Source organism: Felis catus, chromosome B2 (genome assembly GCF_018350175.1).
Source record: "Felis catus isolate Fca126 chromosome B2, F.catus_Fca126_mat1.0, whole genome shotgun sequence".
Lineage (NCBI taxonomy): Eukaryota > Metazoa > Chordata > Mammalia > Carnivora > Felidae > Felis > Felis catus.
The window spans coordinates 43163181-43185701 of NC_058372.1; the positions used below are offsets into that span (position 1 = coordinate 43163181).

The 22521-nt window shown below is 39.4% G+C and overlaps 2 protein-coding genes across 15 annotated transcripts in view; one reads left to right on the forward strand and one right to left on the reverse strand.

The window, feature by feature from the left end:
• SUPT3H (SPT3 homolog, SAGA and STAGA complex component) overlaps nt 1-8890 on the reverse strand; it is a 544169-nt gene extending 535279 nt beyond the window's left edge. Inside the window, exon 1 of one of the 2 annotated variants that reach the window (XM_045058574.1) lies at nt 8688-8890. The gene's annotated coding sequence lies outside the window, so the exon portion shown is untranslated. Of the gene's footprint in view, nt 1-8110; nt 8549-8687 lie in introns of those variants that run through there. The other variant, XM_045058575.1, reaches the window with a different exon arrangement.
• Nucleotides 1-22521, forward strand: part of RUNX2 (RUNX family transcription factor 2) — a 330028-nt gene that overhangs the window by 46259 nt on the left and 261248 nt on the right. The window lies entirely within an intron of this gene.

Sequence of the window (22521 nt, forward strand, 5' to 3'; positions counted from 1 at the left end):
AGTTTTGTTGTTTAAAAACAAAACAAAACAAAAAAACTCAAGTTACATCATGGCATAAATTTCTCTCGCTGTGAAAAATAATTACCAAAATGATCAATCACTGAAAATGTAAAAAATAAAATAATTTAATTATACACAATTTTAAAACTTTTATACCTAGTATTTGGGATAACACAATGGTAATTCCAATATATTTAAATAAGTGGACTTCAGAAGATATAAAGCTCAAGTGTCCATACAATTACCAGGTAAAACATCTCATGAATAATCCAAAGAACATATGATTCATGTGTAACTGTCTGGAAATCAACAATTCTCCTGAAACTGCTGATTGTATTTTCATAACTAAAAATCATTTGTATTCACTTACTACATATTAAATGAGTTCAGAACCTGAGATAAGATGCATCAATCTTAGCACTTCTCATACTATAGTGTAACTATTTCCTTGTCATCAAACTGCTAACTGTGTAATGATAGGGACACTGATTTTTCTGTAACTTTGGTGCCTAAAGTACTGCCTAACACTGCTGATGCTCAGTAAATGCTGGGTGAATGAACAAACTACTGAACAGTATAACAAATACAAAGATAAAAAAGACATGTCTCCGCCACTGAGTAGCTTAGAGCCTACTGAAGTTCATCGATCAGATATATTCAGTGGAATGATGTTGGAGATAAGGCACAAAATACTATGGGACAAAAGTAGGAACTAAGACCTGTCAATTATTATGGGGAAACTGTCCTGAGATTTAACACTTGTAAAAATCTGAAAATAAAGCAGATTTAGCCACACTAAAAAAAAAGAAAAAAAAAGTGAACAGCACTTCTAAACTACCCATACACCAGTGGATTACTGTAAGTGCAGAAGTGAAAAGTACTCTGAAAACCATGAAGCACCATAAAGAGCAACGTATGATAGTAAATACTCTTCCTTCCCATTCATTCAACGAGCAATAATTTTTCTTAAAAACTGTTAGAACAGAAGTAAGTACTTCCTAACCAAAATCAGTTTGATTCTAATTGGCATAGATAAGAAGATACAAATACTCATAAGCAACACCCAATGATCAAAATGACAAGTTACCAGCTCTAAGCAGAGAATCGCCATCTTAATATAATTACCAAAGACTTCATATTCATAGACATAAAAACTCTCCTCTGTAATGTACTATTCCCCGGTACATTTTCCCCCACCAAACCCGCTTCCCTGTCCAACATCCTGATTCTGTACGAACAACACAACTCTTTAGTTGCCTAAGTTCAAAAACTCCAAGGCATTTTTGATTCACCAGCTCCTCTCCTGCCTACCTCCATGCAATCTGGTCCTGGCATATTTTCTCTTAATAAAGCAATTCTAATTCAATCCCTTCCTTTTCAATCTCGCTTTAATAAATACCTTTACTAGAGTATCTTTTAAACCCATCTCCCACCTTTCTAATTAATTCTGCATACAGCTCCAGAGTACTCATTCTAAATATTGGTTACTCCTTGAAGCGCCTAGGTGGCTTAGTCGGTTAAGCATCCAACTCTTGGTTTCCACTCAGGTCATGATCTCACAGTTCATGGATTCAAGCCCCGCATCGGGCTCTGCCCTGATAGCACGGAGCCTGTTGAGGATTCTCCATCTCTGCCCCTCCTGCTCTCTCTCAAAAAATAAATAAATAAACATAATAAATAAACAAGTAGTGGTTACTCCTCTACTCAAAGCATCCAATAGCTCTCCTTCCCCTGGAGGATAAAATTTGTCCAATATCAGTCCCACAGGACCTCTGCAGCCTCCTTTCCCTACAGCAGTCAAAGCAAATGTCCAGCATCTCCCCAACCATCCCAGGTTCAGAATCGTTAGCCTACAGTTCTTCCTACTTACAGTACCTCTTGTTTCCTCTCCACCTCTCCAAATCCCAGCTGCCTAGAAAAGCCCAACTGAAGCTCAAGGTCTCCAAGACTTCCCAGCCTCAACGATCTTCAGGAAGTCTCCTTTCCCTGACATTTAATGTTTTTATTCACTAATTCTTTTGTTTAACCTTAAATACTGCAGTGCACATTAGTTTATTAATAAACTTCCCCAACTATTGGCAGATGACTGCCCCTCCTCCTTCATAGAGAAATGAAAAGCTCTTACTTACTTCCTCCTCTCTCCTCAACCAAAGCCCCTGTATCTTCTCCTGATTCCCTCCTCTTACAATCTAGGCACTTTCTTCTTTAAAGCTGATGCACGACCTGTGCTTTGGTGTATCCATTCATACCTATTTACTGGACACTTACTGCCAGCCAAACACTGTTGTTAAGAGCTAGGGATAGGATAGTGCCTAAGCTAGACAAAAGAAATATCTTATAATGCAGGAGACAAGCATATAAATATAATGTGAAGTCATGACGAAGGCTATGAAAACAAATTAAAAAAGCTGTTTTCAACCAGGAGGTGACATTTAATATAAGATCTGAACAAAGCCCAGGATGGAGCTCTGGAGAACTTCCAGGCAAAAAGAACAGCAAAGTACCAAGATCTTGAAGCCAGTGTGGCTCAAGGGAAGGGAACAGAGGGGATATGCAGTAGAAAATAAGGCCTGACAGTTAGCAAGAGGCCAGGTGATATAAAGCCCTCTAGGCCATGGAGGTTAAATTTTAGTTGAATATAATGTGAAGCTAATACAGAACTATGAAAAGGGAAGTGACTTGAAAGGTTTTAGGTTTTAAAAAGATAACTGGCTGCCATGACGTTATACTGCAAAGAAGCAAAGGTACAAGTGAGAAGACCAGTCAGAAAGTTATTGAAGTTGTATAGGCAAAAGAGGACGGCGGCCTGAATTAGTGGTACAAGGAGATGGTGAGAAGTGGCCAGCCTTCTGGAATATATTTTGAAGACAGAGCTTATTGCTGATGGATTAGACATGGAGTATGAAAGAACAGTCAAGGAGGACTCTGAAGTTTACTCCGAAGCTTGGGGCCTGAGCAACTGGTTGGATGGTGTGCCATTTACTGAGATCAGGAAAACTGAAAAAGGAAAAACAAAGAAACCAGGAGTTCAGTTTATGCCATAGTAAGTCTGAGACAACTATTAGACCTTCAAGGGGAGATGAAATCTATTAGACATTCAAGGGGAGATGAAATCCTGCAGAAGTTGTGTGACAGATGTTGTAAGACAGAAAACTGATATAATTCATGGTCACGGGGTTCTGCTAAGGGTAATTACTCAATACTGTAGGTTCTGATAATAAGGACCAATCATCTCTCAAGTTCAGCTTCTCCACCTGTGAAGAATAATTTCTGCCGGTCTCAGAGGAGTGTTATAAAGAAGACAGTGGCTACCACATAACGGTATTCAAAAAATCTATTTGAATTGAAAAGAATATCAAAACATCTGTGAACCACGAAAATTCCTGATAGGCAGATATAAACTGTCCATTTACATATCCTAGTTGGCTACATGAGCAGTTACTTTTTTTTAGGAGCACAGTCAGACTGCTCAGAGACCTGTGAAGCTGTATTATTATGTTTTTCTTCTTTAGTTTCGTATTAATGCAGGTTTCTATTTCAAGTGCTTTCACATCCAGTACTCTCTTAGGGAAATACTGAGTTTCAAAAAAAAAATCTTTATTCTTTGGAAATACGGTTCTTAAAGTGCACTGCCAATGTGCCCATCAGATCATCCTAAAATACCTAACATTCAACCCCTGACAAAACGGCAAGCTTACTTTTCCCATATTAAAATACTGTTGTTTTTACATAAAGTATCATATACTTGAGTGACTTAATAGTTAACTTTTCAGATAAGGGCAAAAATTTTTAGTCAACTATACTGTCAATAGTAAGTGTAACTGACAAGAATGTCAAGAAAGGTCTCTCTTAAACATCAGGATTCTCTCCCACTCTAGATTCACGTTCTAGAAATATTTAACCTTATGAGGAGTCTATTTTAAATATAAAGAAGTCAATAAACTATCTCGTGTGGTTAAAAACACAGTTCATGTGACTAAAAAGAAAAGGGAATTAGAGATTTACTGTAGGCATGTAAAAAAAAAATTTGATGAATTTGTATACGCATCTCAGAGTTTATAAAGGGTCTCTCACCTGTACTACCCAACATTTTTTCACAATTACCCTCCAAGGCAAGTATCATCCCCACTACCAATGAGGAAGCCAAGAGTAAAAACTGGGGAAACGTCACAAATCTAACAAAAATCAGGCTTTGATCCAGAGTAGCTGACGGACAGACAACCAGAAATATTCCATCCATGCCCATACATTTTTTAACAAAAATTCATTAACCTTCTCCAATTCCAGTGTCTTAGGTTTTTTTCATTTGTAAACGATGCCCATCTCCTTTAACACGCTAAACTAATGTGAAATTACTGAAAAGTTGTACATAGTAAGTAGTCAGGGGACTTGTCATTAAGTTGTCTTAGAGACTTGCTAACTTTAAAAGTTCAAGAATTCTGTGCTTAAAAGTCAATCTTAGGCAGGTGGATAAACAATTAGACAAAACTACAACTACACCAGTTGGCGGGAGGGGGACCAAAGACATCTGAGGTTCAGAACTACAGTTTGAAAAAAACTAATTTCATCCAAATCCCTCATTTTTCAGGTGAGGAAACTGAAGTCCAGAGGGGTTTCTTGAACTGCCCAAGGACACATCACTATTTAGTGATACAGCTGGGACTAAAACTGAGTTCCCCTGACTCCTGTCCAGAGTTCTTTCTACTATCCCACAAGGAACATACAAATAAAAGTTGATCCTAATTAACTCACAAGACCTCCACAATGTGTTTGTCATAGTGAACTTTGTTGTGAAATATCTGCCTATGCCGACTCACAGTTTCGCAGTAAACGGCTAAACTGTGTCATTTATATTCATATAATATTTTGCATTTATAAAGTGCACTCACATAAATTATCCCAATGTATGCCCTAGGAATTCACTGAACACACTATTTTTTTTTCAGCAACTACTACATACCATATGCCAGGCAGCGTGCCATCTTCATACTCATTACCTTATTCAGCCTTCAATATCCATTCACTATCAGCCAGATACTATCAGAGGCAGTAATACAATGCAAAAAAAACCAACAGACCCATTCCAGAAAGTGAGCACCTCATCAGTATCGCCTATTAAGGGGGAATGACATGTCTGGATAAATAAATGAGATACAGCATTTAGCACAGGAGATGGAACACATCAAATGCCCATGAAAATGGTGGACCTCCCTTAGCAGTAGAATGCAGTTGTTTAGTGCAGAAAATATATTGCAACCAGATCAGTAAAGCACCATTACCAAGACTTATAGTATCGTTAAAGAGAGCAACCTCGGGTAGAGCCTATTATACTCTATGCTGTTTTACAAATAAAATTTACAACAACTTTTGCAGATTTAAGATTAGTCTTTACTAGAGGTAGTAGGTGGAAAAGTTGAGACAAAACCAATTAAAATAAAATGTCTTTGTAAAGTAAGACAATCTATGTAATTCTCCTCTATGGTATTCAACAATCCTGTGGGAAGGCTGGAATGAGGTGAAATACTAATTCCATTTTACAGATGAGGAAACTGAGGCTCAGAGAAGTTAAACACCTTCACTGGAGTCACAAAGAAAGAATGTGGTAGAAAAGGCGAAACCTAGGTTTGCAGAATTAGTCTCAAGTACTCTTTGCACCTATCCACAATGCATCCCAGAACATCAACATCTCTTCCAGATATGTTATTCAATAAACTTAAGGCTAAAACAGCTAATATTTATTGGGCACTGACTTATATGCTTTGCTGTACCCAACACTGCACCCAACACATCACATGGATTATCTCATTTAATCCTCAGCAGAGTGAGAACTCAAACCAAGTGTGTTTGACTCTCAATAAAATATTTTACCTACCACAGTATAAGTTAAATTAACACAATAAGGCATTTGGCTACATTATTTTTCTTTATTATAGAACAATAAGCAAAATCCTTCCTGGACATCCTAAATAATAACAGACAGATTTCTGACTGACTTCACTATTCAACTTAACCATAAAATAAAATGGGTATTATTTTCAACAAGATTACTCAATCTTCTGATTTGACTGACTTAGCCTAAGTTTCTTTGCAGCTTCCTACACCAAAAGATCATTTATGTAGGGAAAAGCAAAAACACGAAAAGATCACTTATGTAGAGAAAAGCAAAAATCAAACTGTCCAAGATTTCCATCCAGTATAGGGAGAAAAGCAAAAATGTTTACCTACCAGTAGTTTAAATGAACAGGTCACTTGCTGGCCTTATTCCAGATATCTCATCTATTATTTAAGTGCACAACCAATAATTCTCTCAATACTTTAGTACATTTGTGAGATTGCAATATAATTAATCCCCCTAAAAATTACATATTACAAACTTCAACAAGTATTAAGACTAAAAGTAGGGTGGCCGTATTATTATGTGATACCAACTGGGACATTTTTTATATGAAAGGGGCTCTATTAGGATAAAGAGGCTCTAAACAATGACTGTCCCAGAAAAGTTGGAGTTTACAATCACCCTATATAAGAGCAACCCATTTTGATTTGTATGTTATGGGCTATTCAAATGCATATTTCATGGGCTTTAAGTTTTTGGCCTAGATCTAACGATTATCTTCAGCCTTGAGATCAAGGGCACTAGGCCAGAGTTAAGGGTGCTACCTAAAATAAAGTTGTTTTTTTTTAAGTTTTATTCTCACACTAAAATAATGTGCTTAAAAAAGAAAAAAAAAACCTACATATCTCAAAGAAAGGAATCTCATCAATATCACCAAATTTCAGACTTATCTCTTCAAAAGTTTTGAATATTGATAACCACAAAACTATTTCTAAAATGGCCCAATGCTCAAAGGTTATTAGTATAAATTATCAACTTGCTTTATTATACAAAAAGTTACGAAACAAAACAACAAAACAAAACAAAAAAAAAGCACTATCTTTCAAATGGGAAACAACTTTAGGAATAAAAAAGTAGAAACGTTTTCACTGAAACTTAACCGAAGTGATAAAAGATAGTGGAACCCCATGGTCACAATACGGTACAATAATGATTAAAGGAAGTGCCAGCTAGTATTGTTATGGCTTTCCAGATGAATCTGGCATTAGCTGTACAACCCAAGGAGTCAAAAGAACAATTTGCTTTAATTTGTCAAGCTGTAAATAAGTACTAACAGACCCATGCTTTGAACTATAGTATTTGAGCAAAAGGCATTATTTGAATATAATTATGATTCCCTAAGGCAATAAATGTTCCAAGAATTGGCTTCGACTTAAAATTCAATCAAATCAAGAAGTGAAACGCGTCTCAAAGTCTAGATTCTAGGCTTAAGCTGCCCAAAAGGCAGTGAACTAGCCACTTTTGGTTATTTATATTTAAATTAATTAAAATATAATTTAAGTTCTTCAGTGCACTAGCCACATTTCAAGTGCTCAAGAGCCACTTGATGCTAGTGGATACCACATTAGTACAGCACAGATTACGGAATATTTCCATCATGGCAGAAAGTTCTACAATATTGGACAGTGCTTCTATGGACCTAGGCTGCTCTAGATCTTTGCTTGAATACTCCCAGAGATTAAGAAACTTGCAATAATGAATTAAGTGCAATGAGGTGCATTCTCTTCTTGCAAAGTACCATCAAAAAAATTGATCCTCATGTTCAGTCAAATCCAGTCTCTTTGAAACGTCCACCAGAAATTCCAAGAGGTCCATCCTCAATTTGGTCGTCAAGTAAATCTGTGCACAGCTAACGCACTTCCGTTCTCAAAGTTCTGACTCCTAACATATACTAAGACCCTGTCTTTTCCTCCTCTATTGATACATACTAATTTCTTTCAAAGTAAACAGTTTAAAGTTTGTATTAACCTCATGGAGTTATGCTAATTCACCCCCGTGCACATTAACAACACATGTTAGTAACACATGTTAGTATCCTCTCTGTCAGATACTTCATTCCACTCTTCCTATGAATCTACTCTTACCAGACCTTCAAGTGTCTTGACTTTTAATTTAGAAAACAGGGTCACAGTCATTTTGAATTTCGTAAAACATGAAAACTAAAAATAATTACCGTTAACATGTAATTTGATCAGTGCCTGATCAGTGTATTACCTCACATAATCGGGGCAATTCTGGGCTAGGCTACTACCACCCCCATTTACAGACCGGAACACCCGGCAAACGCAGGCTCGGTAATTTCCGCAGGGGTCACAGATGTGGGCTCAGCCCACAGAAAACAGAGTCGATCTTTCCCTTTTCCTGGATGCTAGGTTTCTACTAACTCTTCTTCCGCCCCGGGCATAAAGCACTTTCCTTCTCTAAGGGTTCCTCCCCGCAAAACACTACCCAGATGAGGCGCGGAAGGTGCTCCTTAACACGCCCCAGCCACGCCAGCTCCAGCTCGCCTGCCCAGCTCCCCTCGCCCCACGCCCACCCGCCGACGGGGAGGAGTCAAGAGCCAGCTCCACGCTCGGCGGGAGAACCGGGTGCTGAGCCCGGCCGGCGCCTCGCGCTACCGCCCTCCCTTCAGCCCTAGAGTACAAACGCCAATTCCTCCCCCGCGGCCGCCCCGGGGCAGGGGTCAGGACGGGGCCGGGCCCACGGACGCGGGGCTGGCCGCGCGCCGTCCATCCCGGTTCGCAGATCCCTCCCCGCCCGCCCCGCACCGCCCCCCGCACCCCCCTACAACCTCCGCTTTAAGAACACTTGTAGGCACGGCTGCGCGTCCCGCGTGGAGAATGTGGGGAGAGATGGTGCGGTTTCGGCGGCGGCGGCCCGGGGCACGCTTGGAAAGGGGCGGGGTGGAGGGCTGAGAGTGTAGAAAGGGAGAAGGTGGCTCGGCTGGGGCAGGGGTGGGGGGGGGGGCACAAGATGGCGTGAGCCCGACTCTCCGTGGGGCGGGGGCTGCGGAGACGGAGGAGGGAGCGCTGCAGACGCCCCTACCACTAGCTGCGCGGGCTCTGGCGCATGCGCGCTCCACCAGGTGGCCGTGGTCTCCTTTTCCGAGCAAGCAACTTCCGCCACGCTCGCCGGGGGCGGGGCGTAGTGGAGTGTACCGCAGCCACTTTCCCCGCTGCGGGCCACCGTGGTCCGAGCGGCGGACCTCAAAGCGGTGCCTGCTGGGAGGGGAGTGGAGTCGCGCTGAGACCCGAAAGGTGTTCAAGGGCCAGGCCGTTCTTTAAGAGTCGAACCGAGAGGGCTAGGATTTTCGAGGGCTTGGGTGACCGATACGAGAAATTTGTTTTCAACTTTAGAGCAGAGATTGGCCCGTGTAAGGTTCTGTCCAGGAATTGGGGTGAACCAGGATCTTAAGCGGATTGTGCTTTTAAAATGGGGAGGAGAAACGGAGAGATCAAAAAGGCCTGTTCCCCCAAGGGGCCGCAGTGCCGGGGTGTGGATATGGAACCCTTTCTGGACAGTGGGACACCAGCTCTTCGGCAGGCTCATGCACAGTCTTAGGAGAGGCCGTGGGAGATGATGATCCGCGATGAATACCCCTCACTCCCACCGCCAGACTCATTGTAACAAGTTCAGGCATTTAACGACCACGTTTTTATAATTGAAATCTTTTTCCATTTCAAGGATGGGGGGGAGGGGAGGATGATCCTATTTTTATTTTTCTTTAGGATTTTGGCCTGTTCCTCATTTTTAAATCTTGCACCCCCACTATTTAACTGCACGTCGTGCTCTCAATTTCCGTGATATACCTATAGTTCCATAATACAATTGTCAGTTACTTCAATTGCTTTCACTGTGTATGAAGTCTTGTTATTTATGTTTTTAACATTCTTTTCAGTTGTTAAGGGAAGAAAACAATTACCGATGCTTACGTCCACTCCTATGACGTCGAATATAAAGTATTTCATAGAGATTCAACTATCAACCTTCAGTCGGGTCTTTTAAAGCATTTACTGCTTGTTATTTTCCTATGGATATTTGTGTTCTGAAATAATCTTTTCTTTCTACTTGCTTACATTCTTTACAAGAGCAACTTCTTTGACTGTTTCCTCTGGATCATACTTGACTCTTGTGTGTTTAGTTCTCTTTAATCTCCCCAATACTTCACTATTTGCCAACTACTTAAAGTTCTAAAATAATACGTTTAGAATAAAAAGACTCACCATAATGTGTAGATCAGGGCTCAATGCAATGTTGGGCAAAGTGTAGAACATAAGGAAGAGAAAGTAACAATTTCATAATTTCTTACAAAGGAAAACCGATATACACAGTAGTTGAAAAGCCCTTTCAAGTACATTACCAAGAAAATAATTAGGAGAAAGTTAAGAGAAAAATTGATATTACATCTAAGGAAATATAACCCAAAGCAGATCGTTTCAATTAAAATTACATTCAGTAAATGTTGCCATAGTACTTGCATGGGCGGTTTACCTGCATCACGTGGGGGCCAGATTTGACCTAGCTTTTCAGAATAGAACACAGATCTTACTCTCAGGCTACTGGTGTCTAATCTACATATAATCACGCACAACAGGAGTTACTGAAAGTGAGCCATGGAGAACGGAAACTGAATTAAACCAGGCACTAGTAAAGGGAACTCAAAAATTCACTCTTAGGAAATTGTGAATTGTGCTGTTGGCAGAGATCTTAGCTTTGAAGTCACATGAGTTATCCTAGTGTTCCTACCTCCTGGAATCTATTAAAATTCATTTTTAAAATTTGATTTAGCCATAATTTTGTTTGTCATTTGAGAACGCAGCTGTACACAAAGGGTCAAAGTATCTTCCATTAGATGAATATAGAGTCTCCTAAACAATCAACACTACTAGGGTATCTTAATTATAACAAAGCTAAAACAATGAAGCTGTTGCTGAAATTAAGACGTTCGTGACCACCACCTCTCAGAAAAATACATGATTTCCAAAGCATGTGGAGAAAGCACCGGGAGACCAACTGAGTGCATCACACCACAAAAATGTCTCTGTCCCTTAAACAGAGCCGTTAAAGGAAAATGAAGCTTTGTGACCATAGACGTTCACATTCCTCTGGCATAATAACCCTCATATAGAGTCACTAGTGCAAAAAGAAAGTGTAGATAAAAAAATGCCTCTTGGCATCCTAAAACTGATTGCGTTAAGCAATAAAACAAGCCCCAATTCTCCAAATACCAGAAGCTATTTGGAAACATCTCTGTGATGAACTGGTATCTTCTCATGTGGTTGTGATCAGGATAGTTCACTTCAGGTGACCTGCAAAATTCTTACTCTTTTGTGATCCATGATTTTATTTATTAGGATGCTTGTAGAACCTCTTCTTATCTACAAATTATTTTATTCTTTGCTGTCTCTGCCTTAGATTTCTAATCTAAGAGACAGCGTGAGTTGGGGAGGGGCAGAGAGAAAAGGAGAGAGAGAGAATCCCAAGCAGGCTCCACGCTGTAGCTCAGAGCCCGACACGGGGATTGAACTCACGAAACTGTGAGATCGTGACCTGAGCCAAAACCAAGAGTCGGTCACTTAACCAACTGAGCCACCCAGGCACCCCAGATTTCTAATGCTTATATAGTCACCATGGAAATCAACTGGTTAGAGCTGCATATTGTTTAGAACTGCATATTACAATTGTTGTTGTATTCAATTAACGTTTCGATTTAAGAACTATTTTTTCAATTGCAGCTTGCTTTACTTTCAGAACAAGTTGTTCCAATCAGCTCTGTGGTACTTGGGCACGTCACTTAACATTGTTGGGCCTCTGTTTCCATGTCTGTAAAATAAGGTGATCAAACCAAATGAACTAAAACCGTGCAGACCTAAAATTCTATGCTCCTTCAAAACAGGAATGACCAAAGGATGGATATTAAAGTGGTACAAGATAATGTCAGCATTCAATCAATATATTTGTGCTACAAAAAATACAGACTATTCAAGGCTCTTGCTGTAGGATTGATATTATGCACTGCAAAAGAAAGACCAACATGAAAAATATACATTAATCGAATCTGTTGAAATACAGGAGGGGTGGTGCATCGCATAATTCTTTGGGGCGTAATTAAATTGGCTTCCCATGCCTTCCAATTACATTCATAGATTTCAAATTAGGAAGAGCAATACAGTGATGAGAGAAGGAATGTTAAGAATTACAGTACTGAGCAGCTTGTAGAACTATAATCATGATACAGCCTCTTAGGAACCTCTCAGTGCAGATTTAACACTCCAGGATCTTTTAAAATTAGTCTTTGGCTAATGATCACGTTTTGAGACTGGAATGGAAAAAGGAATCCTATAATATCAGGGTTTCACAGAGCCCCTGAGCTCCCTAGACACATGGAAACTGAGTTGCTTTCATTCCCGTTGAATTCAATATGTAATCCTCTTGTTCTAGAAGCAAACAACTTCTACAATTTCTCCCCTTGAAGATAAGGTCTGTTCACTGAGTGTAAGTAATGGGTGCTAATTAGTTCATTCATTCAACAAATTATTATTGTAGGCCAACCACGTGCCTGACATTATTCTAGGAGCTGTAGACGCAGCAGTGAACAAAACAGACAAAAATTTATGCCATCATCAAACGTAAGAGGAGTAGTTGGACAATAAACTAAATAAACGCCTAAATAATATAGTATGTTAGAAAGCCATGAGTGTCCCTGAACAGGGGGAAATTTTTTATACAACAGGGAAGGGATAAGGAATGAGACAAAGCACAGGAGGAATGAGACAAAGAACAGGAGGAATGAGAGAATTGTCAATTTTTAAATTGGGCAAGCAGGGTAGGCCTCACTGAGAAAGTGCTATTTGAACAATGACTTGATGAAGGTGAAGGAGATTGCTAAAGACATCTAAAGAAAGAGCACTCCAGGGAGAACAACCCAAGTGGGAACAAGCCTGGTAAGTTGCAGGAATGGGTAACGACCCATTGTTAGCTGAAAAACAATGACCCATTAAAAAAAAAAAAAAAAGGGAGGTCACAGAGGCACCAGGAAGCCAGATGGTAGAAGGCCTGTGTGCCTGGACAGGGAGGCTGTTAGCAGAGGATTGACATGATGTGGTTTAGGCTTTAAAGTAATTACTCTGAGGGCACATGGGTGGCTCAGTAGGTGAGCTTCTGAAGCTTGGTTTCAGCTCAGGTCATGATCTCATGGTTCGCAAGTTCAAACCCCACATTGGACTCTATGCTGGCAGTGTGGAGCCTGCTTAGGATTCTCTCTCTCTCTCTCTCTCTCTCTCTCTCTCTCTCTCTTTCTCTCTTTTTCTCCTCTCCCTTTTTCTCCCTCTCTCCCTCTCTCCAAATAAGTAAATTTTAAAAGAATAATAATAATTACTTTGGCTGCTGGGTTAAAAATAGTCTGTAGAGTACAGGTCTTATTGTAGTAACCCAGGTAAGAGGTGATGGTAGCTTGCACTAGGGTTATTACGGTAGACTCCATAAGACGGGGTTAAATTCTGGATATTTTTTCAAAATCAATATGATTTACTGACAGATTCGATTTGGGGTTCTAGGGAAAGAGAAATAAAGGATGACTGAAGTGTCCTGGGAAACTGGAAAAATGAATTTGCCAGTAACTGTGATGGGCAAGAGTGGGGATGGATATGTTGGGTAGGTATAAGAGATCAAGAATGCAATTTTAGGCATAAGTAATGAAGTACAATGTTTGCATTATCAGTTATTTTGCCTTCATAACTAACTTCTTATGGAAATATAGGAAAGTTTGCATTTGTTACCTTCTTTAATAATTATTTAGTTAATTTCCAATCCTGCTCACAGAATAGAGGTCCATCTAGTCCTGTATAATAACGCTCATCAAAGAATATCTTTTGTTTTAAGAAGATGTGAAGAAATCTCAACATCCCCTTGTTAAAACAACAACAAACCTTTCTTTTGTTGTTGTTCTATCAATGCCTGACACCAAGGTGGAGAATTCAGTTGACACAAATACACAGAACATCCGTTTCCTCAAAGTATTTTCGTTGCAATATTTAGATGTAAAACTGGATCTATTTCAGTGAATTATTTGAATAACTGCCTCCATTTTGTATAACACATATACATTTCTTTTTCGGCAACAGGGCCGAAAGTTAATCAGTGCCATGAGTGAAATATACCACAGTATGGCTAATGCAACCTGCTGTCCCTAGTTCACACTCTGAAGCCCGATGCAGTAAACCTATTCTGACTAAGGAATGCTCAGATCAATTGTTAGTGATTGGGGAACTATACCAGCAGATTTGATTAAGTTGTTTTCGTTTTAATTTTAGTTTTTTATAGATACAGCATAAGCTGTATTTTCTCTTTCTAGAATGTATTTTTTAAAGGTTTTTTAAAGTTTATTTTATTTACTTATTTTGAGAGAGAGTGAGGGACAGGCAGAGAGACAGGGAGAGAGAAAATCCCAAGCAGGGCTCAAACTCACATACTGTGAGATCATGACCTGAGCCAAAATTAGGAGTTGGATACTTAACTGACTGAGCCACCCAGGCATCCCTCTTTCTAGAATATACTTACAACAGCTTCGTTCACTCAGTCGGGTACAGCACAAAAAAATATGGGCTTTGTTGTTGCTTATAAGCCATGATGCCCTGGACAAATTATTCAATTTCTCAGAAAATAAGCATCTTTCACTGTAAAATAGGAATAAGGACATCTATGTGGTAGGGTTGTTATTAGGATTTAAATGAAAAGTTCCTGACATAATGAAAATGTTCGGTAATTTATAGTTATTATTGTTTTCCAGTTTTTAATGAGCTGTCGAGTAATTTTTATGATGTTTGTATTTGTGATGTGCTAGACATGGGAATAAACTAAACACGAGATCCTATCTCAAGTATTAATGTTTTATTTGTCATGAATCAATAAATATATGTCAGTATGACAATTATTCTCTTAATAAATATTTTTTAAGGACCCTTAAGTATACCAGTCATTGTTAGGTCTCGGGGACATAATGAGAAGTAACACAGAATTTCTGACTTCAAAATGACTTCTTACTGATAAATTTGGAAGGGACAAAGTTATGTAAATAAAAGCAAACTCACCGTGGTAATATGTGGTACCAATATTAGCTGACATCTCCCTCACTTTTAACCTATAGGTTAAAACTGGCTTGAGTGATGACTCTACCTCATTTGCAAGCCCAGTAATCAACTCCGAGTCTCTTTGTATTTCTGGGAAGCTAGCATTCCCAAGGTCCCATCTGAACTCCCACTTATGCTTATTAGATAAAGTTTGTGGATAAGCTTCCAACTGTCCTTATTTCACAAACATCCACTCAGATGTAGAACTTAACCTTCTTCCTAAATTTTACCTAAAAGCATTGTTTTATTTAAGATTTTATTTTTAAGTAATCTCTACACCCAACCTGGGGCTCGAACTCACAACCCCGAGATCAAGACTCACATGCTCCTCCGACTGAGCCAGCCAGGCGCCCCTCACCCAAAAGCATTTTCACAAAGCTCTGTGTGGGGACAGGAGATAGAAGATGACAGGAAGGAGAAATATTAATTTATATTAACATTAATAGAATTTATAAGACTTAGTTACTGGTAAGATATGAGGATGGAAATAACGCAAAGAGAAAGAATTCGAGGACAATTATAAGGTTTCTCAACTTGCTGAGTGGCAGGTTGAACATTTTGAGTTTAAGGTGACCATATAAAATTTCAGATGGCTACCACCAAGAGCCAACTAGACTATTCAGACACAAGGGTAGAGATAGAAGCTAAAGTCTGCAGCTCAAGAAAGTAAATAGCCATTTAGGTTTGGGAACCAGCAGCACACAGCATACAGCATTCCGTATACATCGATTAGATGTAATTAATTTAAACTAAATTTAATTTAATTTAATTTAATTTTAAGTGTAAAAAAATTTAGCCCTGTTCCTAGATTTGACCTAAGAACATTCTCAGAAGAATCTGTGCGAACAGAACTGAAGCCGAGGAACGCAATGAAATGCCCGAGAGAGCATGCATAGAACAAAATGAGTCAAAGATTGGATTCTAGACACCCACATTCAATGGAAAAGGGAGAGTAAGAATCTACAAAGAAAACAGAGGAGGCAATGGTGTCACAGAAACCAGGAGAGCAAAGAGCTTCAAAGAGAGATGAATGGCACTAAAATGAGAATTGGTGGGTGCCTGGGTGGCTCAGTCGGTTAAGCCTGCAACTTCGGCTCAGGTCATGATCTTGTGGTTTGTGGGTTTCAGCCCTGCATCGGGCTCTGTGCTGACAGCTCATGACCTGGATATTGCTTCGGATTCTGTGTCCCCCTGCTCTCTACCCCTCTCCTGCTCACACTCTCTCTGACTTTCTCAAAAATAAATAAAAACATTTTTTAAAAATTTTAAGGAGAATTGGTGTCAACAGTGCATAGCCAGCTCAAAGTGACCTTGGGTACAGAAGCATCTATACAGTGGTAGGATTAGAAACCTGGTTGTAGTGACTTGAGGAGAATAAATCAGGAAGTTGAGAAATCAAGTGTGTTATTCTTCCCAAGAGCATGTCCTGTGTAGAAGAAAGAGCTTGGCTAGAGAAATATTTAGGGTCACAGGATACATTTTCAAGATCAAGGGCTTGAACTTGTTTACAAGCTTTGGAGAAGAAACTCATAAAGAGGAAAAGTTTGAACACTCGAGGTAGAAGAGGGCTGATTAGAAAATCTCTAGGAAGCAAAGATGGAATTAGATAGATCCCGGAAGAGACTGGAAGCTTTTTGATCAACAGTCCAGGAAATGGACCTTAAAATGGAAGAGGGACAGACTGGAAGAAAGGAGTAGGAACCTGAAGCGGTTCATACCCAATGACCCAAATTTACCCTATAATGTAGGAAAGCAGGGATGCTGAAGAAGCGGGGATCATACTGTAAAATAGGTATGAGGTAATAAAGTTTTCTTGAGCCACTGTGGGGAATAGGAGAGAAATAACCAAGGGCTTGTTAAGTTGAAGGCAGCCAAAGGTATAGAGAGCAGTGATCCTCAAAGCGTGGTTGCAGCATTTACATCTTGTTAGAAATGCAAATTTGGACCCCACTCCATACCCACAGAATTGGAAACTGGAGGTGGAGTTCCACATCAATCTGTTTTAACAAGCCCTCCAGGTAATCCCCTCCAGGTGGTTTTGAGTTCCCTTTTAACAACTTTTTTTTTTTTTTTTTTTTTTTTTTTTTTTTTTTTTACCATTTATTCATCTTTGAGAGAGAGAGAGAGCACTAGCAGGGGAGGAGCAGAGAAAGAGGGAGATACACAATCTGAAGCTGACTTCAGGCTCTGAGCTGTCAGCACAGGGCCAGACGTGGGGCTTAAACCCAAGAACCATGAGATCATGACCTGAGCTGAAGTCAGACGCTTAACCAACTGAGCCACCCAAGCGCCCCTAAACAATTTCTGTAGAACTTGCGGCTTCCCCCAATAAGTAAACAAATGATATTATGCTATTCAACCACATTCTAGTAATTTTTTTTAGTCATTTTCCATATTATGGTAAAATATATTTATTCAGAACAATATCCTTAAGATTTTAAAAGATTCTGGAATTTTCCATTCTGGAAATGGGTATCATATAAGATTTACAAATTTGAGCAAAGAGAATCCTTTCTTCCAGATTTTACAGAGCAAATACTGTAAAACATTTTTGCCTCTCTACTCAATTTCCACATTTATAATAGAGAAATAATAAAATTGCAGTGCACTGCATCAAAAGTACTAACCCACTATATAGTAGCAGTTCTCAAATTATGCTCCTGCACTAATATCCCTTTTTTTCTTAAGTTTCTTTATTTTGAGAGAGAGAGAGAGAGAGAGAGAGAGAGAGAGAGAGCAGGAGAGGCAGGAAAAGCATGAATCCCAATAGCACAGAGCCTGATGTGGGGCTTGAACTCAGGAACTGTGAGATCATGACCTCAATAGGTGGACACTTAACGGAGTGAGCCACCCAGGCGCCCCTATTATCCCATTCTAACTAAATAAGGTAGTCATTCCTCAATTCACGTGGAGAAAGTTTACAACTTGAATTTCGTTAATTTTAAGTTAATCTCCCATAAATTTTTCTTACACCTTTGGCCCTTGCGACTGCTTATTTTGCAACAAGTGCTAAAGGATTACAAAATAAGGGAACAAATAGTAAGTCAATATTAATAAAACTTGAAGGTAGCCAGTCATGGTTAGTTCAATAGTTTCTCTACAACTGGGCACATGTTCATGAGTGTGATTTTTTTTTTTAATTTTAATTTTAATGTTTATTTTTGAGAGACAGAGTACAAACGGGGGAGGGCAGAGATAAAGGGAGACACAGAATGCAAAGCAGGCTCCAGGCTCTGAGCTGTCAGGACAGAGCCCGATGCAGGGCTCAAACCCACAAACCATGAGATCATGACCTAAGCCAAAGTCAGCCACTTAACCGAATGAGCCACCCAGACGCCCCAATGACCGTGATTTTTATGTTACACACCAATAATACAGATATTCTCTACTATCATCGTTCCCACAATGTTGCCTTTGCTCAAATAATTTGGAACTACTTGCAGAATCTGGAGGGTATTCTTTTGAATACCCTAAACAATAGAAAGGCTGACAGTCATGGTCTAGAAATATCGTAAAGACTTATTTTACAGCCAAATATGTGAGTGGGTGATCAGGTTGGTTTATCAAGGTGTGCCTTGCTTTAATAAATATGATGCAATATGTGGAAATCCATATTTACCATTCACAAGTGCACATTTGAGACTCTCCTCAATCACTTAACAGATAAGACGAACCTCTGAAAGTTAATTGTGCAAGAAGCAAATGATGGATCACAGAAGAGATAAAGATACAAGCTGATACACATTAATTAAAACCCGATTAAAATACCTTGTAAATAAGAAGAGAGGTGAGTTCATCACAAAGCATAGAAACAGCAAAATTGGAACAAACTGACAGAGCATATGTCTATACTGTGGAGATGAGTGGGGAAAAGATAAATGGGTCAAGCTATCAGAGTCCTAATATCATTCAAGAATTTGAATTCGGTAGCTAACTCCCCTTATCCTGATTCTGTTGGGACCAGCAATCTACATACTCTGGCTTCCATGAAGCTTCTCAAATACTATGATGATCAGGTTGACAGGAAGGGTCATTGCACCCAACAGTTATATTTCCCCATCGCCAATCAATAACTCAGCATTTTGGTTTTTCTTCTGGGTCTCTTATGAGTTAGAGTGAGTAAGCTCTGGAATAGTGATAATGTTGCCAGGAAGCCAAACCCCAAATTTCAACTCCAACTCTGAGGAGGCTCAGAGGGCTCTCCTTGGCAGGCCCCCAACCTGGAAACCTGCCTTTCTTCTGAACAACTACAGGAAACAGATCGATTAGCATGTGCTTGTTCACTTCGTAAAAGAATCATTTGCTCTATGAAAAGATTTTAAAACACAGGGAACTTAAAGTGGATGAGATACTGAGAAATGGCTTCTGCATTCAGTCAGAAACTCGTCAATGTTAGCATAACTCATCTTGATGGTGTGGCAGGGTTGTGAGTGTGAATGTTTTGAATAATCGTGCATTTGAGAAAGCTTAGCAGTTAAAGGAAGGAAGGAAAGAGGAGGAAAGGGGGAAGAGGTAGTTGGGTAAATGGAAAGAAGTCCGGTTGTTTTGTCATCGAGTACCACCCCCACCCCCGCCCCGTGCCCACACATACACCAGAAAAGGACGCTAGATTAGAGGGAAAAGGGAAGGAACCAGTGGAAACAGACACGAAAGCCCTTGGGTGGAAGGGGGTTGAGTGGGGATCCAGGCTCCCTAAGAAGACTGGGTTTGTGCACCAAGGGGGTGCACCTCTTCTTCCGGGGAAAACTCCTTCAAAAACTACTCGCAGATACAACATTTAGCCACTTCTTTCAAATTCATAACTCTATTACTGCAGAAGGGCTTCAGACTCCCTTCCCTCTGATCAGGTATCTCTCAACTTTTTATTTACTAAATACGAATTCAGTGCCTCTCACAAGTAAAAGAGGAAGAAAGACGTGCTCCCACCCTAGAAGAGCTTACAGGCTGACAGGACAAATGGACCTGTAAACAAGTCGTTGTGGGTCCTACATATGTACCACATGCTACGGGATAATAGAGGGGACAGGTTTTCCTTGGTAAGTATTTACCTGATACTTCAAAATGGTTTAATCCATTTGGTTGGTGGCTTACCTCTTCACCAGGTCCCAGTTCTAACCTGCAAATTCTGGTGTAGCTAGGCTCTTACACTTGCTTCCAATCAGTTAAAAGAACATGCATCTCATGTGATTCCACAGTATAAGCAGTACTAGACATGCTAGGGAATTTTGAATTCAGAATTACATAATCTCTAATCTCTGCCTTCAAGAAATTGGCAGTCCCTTGGGGGACATAAAGCTGATCGAACATTTTATTTTTTGCTATTTATATTTTAAAATATAGTAAAATAACAAATATAGTATTTTCCTTGTTAAAGGGGGAAATAATTATGTGTACAATCCCCCTGTAACAGTTCTACCATAAGTCCTAGACAGGAGAGACTTTAGGTCGGGGGAGTCAGAAGAGAAGGAAGACCCAGAAGTTGTAATATTAATTTGGAAAAAAATCAAAACACAAAAACCCCTTTACACTTTGAATGCATGCTCTAATATCTCTTTGATTTTCTGATTTGGGGGTAAAAGAGGCCTGCGTGTTGATTTCAGGGCTGTTTATTCTTAAGAAAACTCACCTATTAGATACTATTGAATACATTTGTTAAAATAAATATTATATAAAACAGAAATAGTTTCCATATTAATAATAATAATTAGTAATATTAACTAGGATAGCTGAGATTTTTGGTCACATAATTGTCTGGGGTTTCCTAAAGAGTTATTGGGGTATAATTTCCATATCATAAAATTTGCTTATTTTTATTCTGTAATTCAATGGTTTTAATAAGCTTACTGAGTTGTACAACTATCACCATAATCCACGGTTAGAACATTTTTATCACCCCAGTAAAAACCCTTTATGCCCATATGTTGTTAACCCCTGCTCCCATTCCCAGCCCTAAATGACCACTAATTTATTTATGGTCTCTGTGCATTTGCTTATTCTGGATGTTTGTATCTGGCTTTTTTCCTTTAGCATAATGTTTTTAAAGGCTCATTTATCCCATAGCATGTTGCAGTATTTCATCACCTTTTATTGTTGAATAACAATATCCACTGAATGAAGAGACCACGTTCTGTTTATCCATCCACCAGCTGATGGTCACTTGGGTCATCTCCATATTTTGGCTATTATGAATAATGGTGCTATGAATAATCCTTACACATACTTGTGTAGATGTATGTTTTCATTTCTCCTGGGATAAACCTCGGGGTAGAACCTCTCGGTCATACAGTAAATCTGTATTTAGCTTTTTAAGAAATGATCAAACTGGTTTCCTAAGCGGCCACACCATTTAACATTCCTACCAGCAGGGTTCAAGGCTTTGGGTTTGTCCATATCTTTGCCTACATTTGTTATCTGTCTGGTTACAGACATTCTAGTAGGTGTGAAATGGTATCACATAGTGGGTTTCGTTTGCATTTCCCCCCTGACTGATGGTGCCAGACTTGTGATACTGGTTAACATTTTAAGAATGGCATTATGAGCCATCTGTATACCTTTTTTGTGTGTGTGGCATGTGTATCCAATTATTTTGCTAGTCATATAATATTCTAAGGAGCCAAAATTAAAGATTTACATATACAATTAGGTTCCTTTGATTTTTTTATTCATGAATTGCACATATACACTAAATATAGGTATAGTGCAATTAATTATCTTTAAACTTACAACATTAAATAAAAAGAAAGCAAAAGAATATCAACATTGACCCGCTGAAGTCCTGAAAGACAGGGACCTTATCTTACCACAGTATGCCCTGCCTCTAACAGTGAAGCTAGTATTATGCCTAAAACATTTTGAGGGTTCAAAGGATTGTAATTAAATGGTCTCAGGTTTGGAAATCCAGACTATGTGAAGTTATTTTTCTCCTTATAACTTTGTCAGGAGTTCCACTGACCTACCTCCTTGGCTCTGGGATACACAGAAATATAATGTATAGGTCTTTCTCCATTTAAGATGGGGTTATGTCCCAAAAAATCTATTGTGAGTTGAAAATATGGTGAGTTGAAAAATGCATTTAAGGGGCGCCTGGGTGGCTCAGTCGGTTGCACGTCCGACTTCAGCTCAGATCACGATCTCACGGTCCGTGAGATGGAGCCCCGCGTCAGGCTCTGGCCTGATGGCTCAGAGCCTGGAGCCTGCTTCCGATTCTGTGTCTCCCTCTCTCTGCCCCTCCCCCGTTCATGCTCTGTCTCTGTCTCAAAAATAAATAAACGTTAAAAAAAAAAAGAAAAAAAAAGAAAAAAAAGAAAAATGCATTTAATACACCTAAACTAAAGAACATCTAGGTTAGCCTAGCCTACCTTGATCAGTCTCAGAACCCTTATGTTAGCCTATAGCTGGGCAAAATCATAACATGAATCTTCTTTTATAATAAAGTGCTGAATATCTCATTTAATTCCTTGAATACCCCCCTTACCAAAAGTGGAAAACAGAATGGTT